Here is a 12836-nt window from a genome sequence, read left to right on the forward strand (position 1 = left end):
ATACTCAGCTCCTTAGTAGGTTCGTCTGTACCTGGATGTTTAAAACATAAACACAAAGTGAGTCTAATACTCAGTAAGTAGTACACCATGCCATTAACTTAATAAGCATATAGTATTTTCTTTTGAAAAATATGCATCCATAAACCAATACTAATTCTGACAATACTTCCATGCATACACTTTCTTTATAACTTCATGCATACACTTACATCTTACTACCATGCATATACTTACTCCATACTTTCATGCATAATATTTATTTCTTATTTCTTAAATACTTATATATCATATCTTCATGCATACACTTAAGTTAATCTTTCACTTTCTTTTGGCTAGCACACTATTACGTCCCGTGTGTTGGGGTTAGCAGTCCTATTGGACCTAGATTCCACCTGTGGCCACAGGTTAGGTACCCCTTTCTATCAGGGAGCAGCACTGGGTGCACTACCAGTACTACTTACCCGGCATTGCAATCTGCCCATTTCTTTATTACCCTTTCGCTTCATATGGCCATTACTTATTTTCATACATTAATTCATTCATTTTCTTTATTTGAATCCAAACATCTTCAGTATCTTCCTTAGTCCGATGCATATGCATTTATTTTGGAAAAATATCATTTCATGTCATGCTTACATATATTTAGAACCTTAGTTATTTCAAGAAGCATGTATGAGAATTCCATGACTTAGAATCTACATGCATGCATTACCATATACACATACAACCAATTATAATCGATAGGATACTTAACAGGGGCTACCAAGAAAGGCTTGTACATAATATAAATTTATTTATTCTTTAATTAGAGGAATGTTTGGAAAGAGATAGAGATATATTCTTCCACAAGAGAACTTGGCGTGCGTGCATGGTCATAGCTACTTACCTCGATCTGTTGCAATCCCTTTAACTTTAGAAAATCCTAATCCAATAATAACAAGTGTGTTAATACTCATCCAACATCCTTTAGACCTCCTTTTAACGATAACTAAAATATTATAAATCTAACGTCGTTTTCTACCATTAACGTTACTTCAAATAACTACCCTCTCGACTAATCCTTACAAAAGTAACGTAAGAAGATAATTAACTTAGTTAATACAACATCAAAACAGCTCGATATATGCATTTAATCACTTAAAATAGAACATAATTATATATATATATATATATATATAAAACAGAACATTAAAACAGCCTCTCATATATATTTACACTTAAAACAGAACATAAACATGTATATATGCAAAACAGAATATTAAAACAGCCTCTCATATATATTTACACTTAAAACAGAACATAAACATATATATATGCAAAAACAGAATATTAAAACAGCCTCTCATATATATTTAAGATGGTTGATCTATTTCAAAAAAATCCATATATCACTTACACTAAAAAATTGAGTTAGGAACCCTTACCCCAAATTTCTTCACTTCTTGAAAGATGATAACACTTAGAATTTCCAGATATAAGAAACCTCAAAGTGGTAAGGAAATAGATATAGTGCACGGTTTGGAAAAATAAAAAAAATTAACTTTCTTTATTTCTTTTGGGAGCTCACATGGTTTAGGTGATGGAAAGGAGTCTTGATTCTTCTCTTGAACTAGAAAGTGAGGGAAGAAGGAGAGGAAATGATGTTGTACGATGGCTTGAAGAAGTGAGAAGACTTACAAGTCTTTTGGCTCTTTAACCAATGGAAGCTCCTTAGGAAATGAAAAGTAGTCAATGCTTATCTTCATGAGGTGCATGTTGAACGTCCTAGATTAATCTTAAGAAGATAAATCTTACACCTACTTTAATCCAAGGGTGTAAGTTCAAAGGGGCCAATTCATAATTAATTCAAAGTGAAGGACTTAAAAAAAAGTATATTAAGGATATAAAAAAAAATATGCTCTCATCTCATTTTAATAATTCACATAAAATAAAAACACACACACATCTTAAAATAAAATAAATTGAATTAATAAATTAATAAAATCTTTTCATGAAAATATTTAACTTAAGGATTAAAATAAAATGACGTAAAGATTCACGTAGTAAGACTAGGGTATTACAACTCTCCCCACCTTAAAATAATCTCGTCCTCGAGATTGAATGTACCTCAAAGAAAAAGAGTGGGATATTTAATCCTCACGTCGTCTTCATGTTCCCAGGTTGCCTCTTGCTCAGTGTGGTTGTTCCAAAGCACTTTGACCATCGGAATGGTTTTATTGCAAAGTACTCGAACCTCCCGATCTAAGATTTAGACTGGTGCTTCCTAGTATGAGAAATCTTTATGCACTTGGATAGGCGCATAATCCAACACATGTGTAGGGTCATGCACATATTTTCAAAGCATTGAAACGTGGAAAACATCATGCATGACTGAAAACTCTGGAGGTAGTGTGAGTCGATACGCAACTGCTCCTATCTTTTCAAGAATCTCAAATGGGCCAATGTATCTTGGGGTTAATTTGCCTTTCTTGTCGAATCTCATAACTCCTTTCATTGGAGCTACCCGAAGGAATACTTTGTCTCCTACCTCAAAGTGCAGCTCCCTTCTTCTATGATTGGCATATTTCTTCTGCCACTCTTGAGCTAGGGCAATCCTCTTTCTGATGATAGCTAATTTTTCTTGCATATTTTGAACTAAGTTAGGGCCCAGCATCTTTTTCTCACCAACCTCATCCCAATAAAGGGGCGATCTACATTTGCACCCATACAAAACTTCATATGGCACTGCATTGATACTCTCTTGGTGACTATTATTGTAGGCAAATTCAACTAATGGTAAGTATTTTATCCAACTTTCCTTGAAATCCAAGACACATGCCCGTAACATATCTTCAAGAATTTGAATTGTTCTCTCAGACTGCCCGTCTATCTAAGGGTGGAAAGCAATGCTATAAGTCAATTCTGTCCCCAAGTTCCTTTGCACACTCCTCCAAAATGCTAAAGTAAACTGTGAGTCCCTATCCGATACTATCTTGGACGGAACTCTGTGCAACCTAACTATCTCTTTGACATATATCTTTGCCAACTTACTCATCGAGTAAGTTATCTGAATTGGTATAAAGTGGGCTGATTTCGATAATCTGTCAACAATCACCCACACAGAATCTTGTCCTCCTTGAGCTTTAGGAAATCTCGTTACAAAATCCATGCTGATTTCATCCCATGTCCAAAATGGTATTGGTAGTGGTTGTAGTGCTCCCGAAGGTCTTTGATGCTCAGCCTTAACTTTCTGGCATGTCAGGCATTGAGCTACAAAGTTGGCCACATCTTGTTTCATTCCGCTCCACCAGTAATGTTGTCTCAGGTCTTGATACATTTTGGTACTACTTGGATGTACTGTGTATAGAGACCGATGTGCCTCCCTCAATATTAGATCCCTTAGTTCTTTTTTAGCCGGTACACACAATCTTCCTTTAAACCGCAAGGATCCATCACCAGAAATCACAAAATCAGGTTGTTTCCCTTCTAAAATCTCTGCTTTGATCTTCTGAAGGTTAAGGTCTTCATCTTGAGTAGCCTTAATTTGGTCCAATATTGTCGGGCCAAGAACTAGGCTATTTAGCCTTGCTTGTACATCCTTCACCATTTCCACTCCCAGCTTCTCCATATCTAGAAGAATAAATTTCTGGGAAGTATACATACTCCTGAGACTGCTTGAAGAAGACTTCTGACTAAGGGCATCGGCAACTACATTAGCTTTGCCGGGGTGGTAGTTGATATTACAATCATAATCTTCCAATAGCTCCAACCATCTACATTGCCTCATATTTAACTCCTTTTGGGTGAAGAAATATTTTAGACTCTTGTGGTCCGTATAAATTTCGTAATGTTCCCCATAAAGGTAATGTCGCCATATCTTTAAGGCAAATACCACAGCAGCCAACTCTAAATCATGGGTTGCTTAATTGCGCTCATAATCCTTAAGTTGACGTGAAGCATACGCTACAACTTTTCCATGCTGCATAAGAACACACCCCAACCCTTTGTGTGAGGCATCGTTGTATATCACAAATCCTTCAGTACCCAAAGGTATAGTAAGAACAGGTGCCGTCACAAGTTTCTCTTTGAGCTCTTAAAGCTTTTCTCACATTCTGTAGTCCATATGAATTCCTCACCCTTTTGGGTCAGGCTCGTTAAAGGAACTGCGATGCGAGAAAACCCTTCAACAAATCTTCGATAATACCCCGCAAGACCAAGGAAGCTTCTAATTTCTTGGATAGTTTTTGGTCTAGGCCATTCCACTATCGCCTCCACCTTGGCGGAATCTAAAGAAATACCATCCTTTGAAATTATATGGCCAAGAAAAGAAATCTTTTGTAACCAAAATTCACACTTATTCAATTTAGCATACAATTTCTTCTCTCGTAAAACTTGCTAAACAACCTCCAAATGCTTCGCATGTTCTTCCGGGGTTCTTGAATAAATAAGAATGTCATCAATAAATACTATTACAAACTGATCAATATACTTCTTAAAGACACGATTCATCAAGTCCATGAAAGCCGCTGGGGCGTTGGTCAATCCAAAGGACATCACTAAAAATTCATAATGTCCATATCTCGTTCTGAAAGCAGTCTTTGGAATGTCCTTCACCTTAATCTTCAACTAATGGTACCCTGATCGGAGGTTAATCTTTGAAAATACTTGGGTTCCTTGAAGTTGATCAAATAAATCATCAATCCGCAGTAGAGGATATCGATTCTTAACGGTCACCCTATTAAGTTCTCTATAATCGATACAAAGTCGCAACGACCCATCCTTCTTCTTCACAAAGAGAACTGGTGCACCCCACGGTGATACACTAGGGCGAATAAAGCCTTTTTCCAACAATTCTTGCAATTGACCCTTAAGCTCCTTGAGCTTTACAGGTGCCATCCGGTATGGCGTTTTAGAAATAGGCATCGTTCCTAGAATGAGATCTATAGAAAACTCAATCTCCCTATCCTGAGGTAAGCCAGGTAGTTCGTCTGGAAAAACATTAGAAAAATCATTCACCAACTTAATATTTTGCAACTTAGGCACATTTGGTTGTGGCATCACCGAACTAGCAAGAAATCCTACACAACCCTTCCTTAACATAGTGGTGGCCTTTAATGCAGAGATCACCTTCAGCATAGTACTCTTAGCCGCAGCACAGAAACGGAACTCTAACTCAACTGGTGGTCTAAAGACTTCTTCCTTCTTGAAGCACTCCAAGCTAGCATGGTATTGAGACAACCAATCCATGCCCAAAATCACATTGAACTCCTCCATGTCAAATAATATCAAATTAGCAAGGAGATGTCGATCTTGTACCTTTATCGCGCAACACTTCAGCACAAACTGACAATTCACGGATTTGCCAAGAGGTGAAGAAACAGACATCATTGGTTCAAGAGGTTCAGGTGCTCTCTCGCTCAGGAATGCATATTTACGGGATATAAATGAATGCGTAGCACCAGAATCAAATAGTACTAAAGGACGATGTGAAAACAGGGAAAGAATACCTGTCACCACATCAGGAGAAGTATCAGCATCATCAAACATTAACGCGAAAACTCGGGTTGGTGCTGGATTCTTCTGCCCTGGATTCTGCACTTGAGTATTAGGGGCCACAAGCATTGGACACTCGCGTACCAAATGACCCGCCTTACCACATTTAGAGTAGATGTTAGTCCTCATAAGGCACTTCCCGGCATAAGGTTTGCCACTGTTCTGGCATGCGGGGCGAGGTGCTGTTGTACCACGTTGGGGAGGTTTGATCATTTGGATTGGTTTGGGCATTAGGCTGTACATAGGTCTCTTGCCCTTATTTTGCTCCATGACATGAAATGGCCTCTTCCTTTGATTGAATTCCCCTGCCCGGACTCGTAAATTCTCCTCAAGTATCATTGCTCTATCTTCCAAGTCCACGAACTTCCTAATCTTCAATGCAAGAAGGGAGTCCATAATTTTGGGGTTTAGGCCTCGCTTAAACTTCTTGGCCTTCAGTGCCTCGGTGTGGACCAAGTGTGGAGCAAATCTTGACAACTCCACAAATTTAGATGCATACTGTCTCACTGTCATTGTCCTTTTTTTCAAGTCAGCAAACTCTCGAGCCTTGGCCTCTCGAATGGATAAAGGAAAGAACCAGTCATTAAATGCCTCTTTAAATTTATTCCATGATATAGGGGTAGCTTCACCCAATTCCTGCTGCATAAATCCGTGAGTGGGCTTCCACCACCCATTGGCCACATCCGCCAAGTTATACTCTACAAATTCTACCTTTTGTTCCTTACTACAGCCGATTACATTGAAAATTTTCTCCAAGCGCTCTAACCAATTACCTGCATCTAGTTCCGTACCCTTGCCATCAAACAACGGAGGATGTTGTTTGCAGAAGCGATCAAAAGCAGTCAGATGTGGGACTTGTACTTGCATGGCAGTTTGCCCACTAGTGAAAGCCTCTATAAGGCGAGTTGCCGCATCAACGAGGTTTTCTGAATCTCTAGGAGATTCTTGTTGATCTTCAGGATTACGGGTGTTGGGCCGTCCTTGACGTTTATGGTTACTGTGTTGTGTTGCCATACTAGAACATGGATAACAATAGCGTTAGCAAAAACTTATACAAAGTAGCATACATAACTTGAAATCTCTTTACAAAATTCATATCATGCAATAAGAAATACCATTTGAACCCACTGTGGAGCTTGGCATACTTTAGAGAGAGGGGCCTTAGCTTAGTTTACCCCTAAAGTCTACAGGACTCCTTAACCTTCGCTCTGATACCAAGATTTGTCACAACCCCACCCTATCAAGAGCGAGACTGTGATCCTGTACCTATTCTTTTTAATATTATAACTGTAAATTTATTTATAAATAAATGCCCATATTGTTATTAGTATATATATATATATATATTTTAAAAGACAATACGTGACAGGTTCGAACGCATCAAGCATAAATTCTAATTTCTAACTAAAAGAAACACCTAATAGACATACCTTTACATTCCTTTACAAAGGAATCTCAGAGTCCGTCATCCATTCATTTAGCGTAACTACTTTAAACAAAAAGGGACCTAGACCCTACAGTCCTTATAAAAGAAAACTAACTTAAAGTAGGAGGGGTTTCCATCACCCCACCATAAAATATACCTTATACTCGAAGGTATCTTGTCTAGAAGTTAACTCAATAAAACATCCCTGTGTGGGGTCCAATATCAAAATGTAAGAAACATATATCGTCATCAGAAAGAAACCAAACTACCCAGGGACTACTAAACGTCGGCCCCTCCCTCCTTAGCAATACTCACCTCCTCAATAGGTTCGTCTGTACCTGGACGTTTAAAACATAAATACAAAGTGAGTCTAATACTCAGTAAGCAGTACACCATGCCATTAACTTAATAAGCATATAGTATTTTCTTTTGAAAAACATGCATCCATAAACCAATACTAATTCTGACAATATTCCCATGCATATGCTTTCTTTATAACTTCATGCATACACTTACCTCTTACTACCATGCATATACTTACTCCATACTTTCATCCATAATATTTATTTCTTATTTTCATACATACTTATATATCATATCTTCATGCATACACTTAAGTTAATCTTTCACTTTCTTTTGGCCAGCACATTATTACGCCCCGTGTGTTGGGGTTAGCGGTCCTATTGGACCTAGATTCCACCCGTGGCCACAGGTTAGGAACCCCTTTCTATCAAGGAGTAGCACTGGGTGCAATACCAGTACTACTTACCCGGCATTGCAATCTGCCCATTTCTTTATTACCCTTTCCTTCATATGGCCATTACTTATTTTCATACATCAATTCATTCCTTTTCTTTCTTTGAATTCAAACATCTTCAGTATCTTCCTTAGTCCGTTGCATATGCATTTATTTTGGAAAAATATCATTTCATGTCATGCTTACATATAAATAGAACCTTAGTTATTTCAAGAAGAATCTATGAAAATTCCATGACTTAGAATCTACATGCATGCATTACCATATACACATACAACCAATTATAATCAATAGGATACTTAACAGAGGCTACCAAGAAAGGCTTGTACATAATATAAATTCATTTATTCTTTAATTAGAGGAACGTTTGGAAAGAGATAGAGATATATTCTTCCACAAGGGAACTTGGTGTGGGCGCATGGTCATAGCTACTTACCTCGATCTGCTGCAATCCCTTTAACTTCAGAAAATCCTAATCCAATAATAACAAGTGTGTTAATACTCATCCAACATCCTTTAGACCTCCTTTTAACGATAACTAAAATATTATAAATCTAACGTCGTTTTCTACCATTAATGTTACTTCAAATAACTACCCTCTCGACTAATCCTTACAAGAGTAACATAAGAAGATAATTAACTTAGTTAATACAACATCAAAACAGCTCGATATATGCATTTAATCGCTTAAAACAGAACATAATTATATATATATATATATATAAAACAGAACATTAAAACAGCCTCTCATATATATTTAAGATGGTTGATCTATTTCAAAAAAATCCATATATCACTTACATTAAAAAATTGAGTTAGGAACCCTTACCCCAAATTTCTTCACTTCTTGAAAGATGATAACACTTGGAATTTCCAGCTATAAGAAACCTCAAAGTGGTGAGGAAATAGATATAGTGCACGGTTTGGAAAAAAAATTAACTTTCTTTATTTCTTTTGGGAGCTCACATGGTTTAGGTGATGGAAAGGAGTCTTGATTCTTCTCTTAAACTAGAAAGTGAAGGAAGAAGGAGAGGAAATGATGTTGTACGATGGCTTGAAGAAGTGAGAAGACTTACAAGTCTTTTGGCTCTTTAACCAACGGAAGCTCCTTAGGAAATGAAAAGTGGTCAATGCTTATCTTGATGAGGTGCATGTGGGACGTCCTAGATTAAGCTTAAGAAGATAAATCTTACACCTACTTTAATCCAAGGGTGTAAGTTCAAAGGGGCCAATTCATAATTAATTCAAAGTGAAGGACTTAAAAAAGAAGTATATTAAGGATATAAAAGAAAAAATGCTCTCATCTCATTTTAATAATTCACATAAAATAAAAACACACACACATCTTAAAATAAAATAAATTGAATTAATAAATTAATAAAATCTTTTCATGAAAATATTTAACTTAAGGATTAAAATAAAATGACGTAAAGACTCATGTAGTAAGACTAGGGTATTACATGAACATCAGCCACCACTGATTCCCATTGAGAAAGGCGAAACCCTTCATGACTATCTTTTCCTTTAAGCTTCAACCACTTAGACATTCTAGGGACCTCACCTCCCTTAATATCATGGACAGGTCGTTTAGAACCAAAGTGATCTCCAACCAATAGTTCTATTAGCCTGAACTTTAGTAAGACGCTTCCAAGATCAAGCTCTTATATGTTGTTGGATAGGTACAGTGACGGGTGCAACTTCTCCATTGCCGCCATCTGAATTGCTCAAACTCTCCCCATTATCAATTACTGTAATACCCTCCTCTACAACTGAGTTAACAAGATCCATGAACATGCAATTAGGACTTGAATTACCTGGATTCTTGGCTAGTACCTCTCCATGATTAGTACCCAATGAATGCTCCCCATGTAGCTCCTTTTCTAATGGCAGCTTAGTAACGGATGGATCAACAATATTCCCAGTCTTGAATAAATCTGAATTGTCCACAGAAACATAATTATCCATCATAATGGTTGAAGAATTATACCTTCTCCCTTCACCGGTAGCCATGGCTGGAGGTTGCTCCGATGGTCGTCTCACCTCTCTCTACTGGATAGAGAGAAATTGCTTGACAATTTCCCCACTGCCTAGGGTCCCTGCTCTCATCCATGCCCCATAGGGGTATTTAGAAAGCTTAAGAGTTGCCCTAGACTCAGCCCAATGCTCGCAATCATGGTGCAAGTGCCCCAGTAATCCACATAGGTAATAGAAATTTGGGCGACGTTCATAATGTTGAACCCAATGTTTCAAAATTGGTGTAATTATATATCTACATATGAATTTTGATGATAACAAATGAATTCAAAGAATAAAGGAATCTCAAGCTCAAATTGTCTACACAATAGAGTCAAGCACATCAAGGAGCCAAGCATGAGCAAGAAGGCAACAAGTTCACATTGAACTCATAGAGTAATGTTGTAAATATCTTAAAAATTTGAAATTAGAATTAAGGCTCAAAAGTAATATTTTATCATAAAGCATTAAAATACATTTTCCATATGTGCATGAATATTTTGAAAATTAAATTTGAAAATTTTGAAAGATAATTGATTGTCATCTTTCACATGTGCAATACATGATTGAAGGTTTGAACTTTGAAAATATTAAAGATGATTGATTGTCATCTTTCACATGTGCATGCTTTCTTTGAATATTTTCAAAAGTGATTGATGCTTTTTTTGACTTATGCAAAAGGTAGATGATTTTGTTTGAAAATTTTGAAAAGTAAAGTGTGCTCCTTTTGTCATATGCAAAAAGTAAAAAGATTAGAATTTTTTGAAAAGTGAGTGATGTTGTCTTTGATATGTGAATCTTTTTAAATTTGAATATGAAGTCTCATATGCCTAAAAATAGATCATTTGAGAGCTTCACATTCACAACACCAACAACATACAACATTCATTCAAAACTTTTATTCTCTCTTCTCTAAGCATTGAGCCTTAACCCTTGTTCATTTTGAGAGATATAGTTTGCGCTGTATTGTTCTTATTTCACTCATTGAGAAGTGTTCTCTGATAACCTACCCACTATCAACTCTTATATCAGTAAAAGGGTGTGTATAACCCTTGTGCGTGTAGAAAGTGTTCTACATAGGGAATAGTTGAATCACCACGTGTAAGGTGATTGCAAGTGTAGAGGGTGTTCTACAAGGATCCTTTGTAGCGGTGTTGTTCAAAAGTGTAATAGGTTTCTATCTCCACCTGAAGGAGGTTGAATAGTGAATTTGGGAATCCTCAAGGGGTAACATGAGGCGAGGATGTAGGCAGTGGGGCTGATCTTGTTAACATACTGAGTTTGCTTCTCTCTTACCCTTACTCTTTGTATTTATTGTTATTTCATATTTTTTTTATATTTTATACTATATATTTGAGTTATAATTGTTATTTTTTTAAATACAACTCAATTCACCTCCCCTCTTGTGTTAGTCATCTGGGCAACAATTGGTATCAGAGCGAGGGCTCTATTATAAGATTAACTATCTTTTGAGTTAAGATTTTATGGCTAGCATTGCACCTTCATTTGGTGAAGGTCAATCTAGCAGTCGACCTCCACTCTTTTGTGGAGACAATTAGTCATTCTAGAAAGTTAGAATGAGAATATTCCTTCAAACTCAAGGTCGAGAAATCTAGAAATGTATTGTAAATGGACCTTATATTCCAACAAATGTGGTTGATAGAGTAAAGGTCAAAAAGGAAGAAGAAGAGTTTGATCGTGAAGATGATAGACTTTACTTTGAATTTAACTGCTATGAATTTATTATATAATGCTCTCAATAGAAATAAGTTTAATAGAATATGATTTGCGCTACGACAAAGAAAATTTGGGATTACTTGGAAGTTACTTATGAACGAACTTCGTAAGTCAAGGAATCAAAAATTTATATTCTTACTCATGAATATGAAATGTTTAAGATTAATGATGATAAATCTTTTTCTAGTATGCACACTCGTTTTACTAACATTATAAACAGCTTGACCAGGTCTTGGCAAAGTTTATTCCAATTTAGTGTCACACTTAGTGACAGTTCAGATTCTGAAACTTCAAGATCATCGTCTGATGATGAAAACTCTTTTATGACTTTTTCTACTGTTGTTAATGATTATTCTCAAATTGTGCTAAAACAATCTTAGAGTGAATGTGATCATAGTGACTCGGATGTAACACTTGTTGATGCTGACAAAGAGTTGAGTGTATAGGAAACATATAATGATTTATGTGAAAAAGTGGTCAAATTGAAAAAACTCAACAAGAAGCTATACAATAAATTTGCTGTTGTGGAAAATGAGATGAATAACCTTTCTGCAACACTAAAAATTTTCTGATGTTGAAGTATCAAAGTTAAATGATCAAAAGACTACACTAGAAAAAAGAACTGAAAAATTTTCGGGAGTGCAAACAAAAAACTGTAACATAGAAATTGGAAGAAATATTGAGTTTTTCAGAAGTCCAACTATGATAGAACTAGTTTAGGGTACACAACTTCCAAAAGAAAAGAATATCGAGTGTCATTATCCACTGTCACTACATCTAAAGATATTATTTTTGTCAAAGGAAGTTAAGGTGTAAATGCTCAAAATCATGTTGTATCCAAGTCAGGTCATTCCAAAAATTCTCATGGAAAATAAACTTCAAAAAGGCTAAAGAGAGGTAAATATAAAGGTAAGTTTATTCCTACTTTTCATCATTGTGGTATTGCTAGCCATATAAGGCCATGTTGCTTTAACTTGTAGAAGTATAAAAAAGTGAAGGTGAAAGAAAATCAAAAAGGAAAGAAAAGATTCTAGAAAATCAAGTTGATGATATGAGTTAACAAATCACCTTCATAAGTCTCAAGCTTGGTGAACTAGCAGAATTTTAACTTCACAACAAAGAAAATATCATACAAAGTGGTGAAAATGAAAAGAATAAGTCAAAACTCAAGGAAAAATGGGTGGTTAAAGAAGATGTCATGTCTATTTGCACACACAGCACTTAGATCAATGGAGAATTGACATTGGCACCTAGACAACGCTTGCTCAAGACACATGTTTGGAGGTAAAACACTTTTCAAGAATATTGAATCAACTTATGGAGGCATTGTGACATTTGGAGATGGTAGCAAGTCTATTGTAGAAGGGAAAT

This window comes from Carya illinoinensis, chromosome 2 (genome assembly GCF_018687715.1).
Source record: "Carya illinoinensis cultivar Pawnee chromosome 2, C.illinoinensisPawnee_v1, whole genome shotgun sequence".
Classification (NCBI taxonomy): Eukaryota; Viridiplantae; Streptophyta; class Magnoliopsida; order Fagales; family Juglandaceae; genus Carya; species Carya illinoinensis.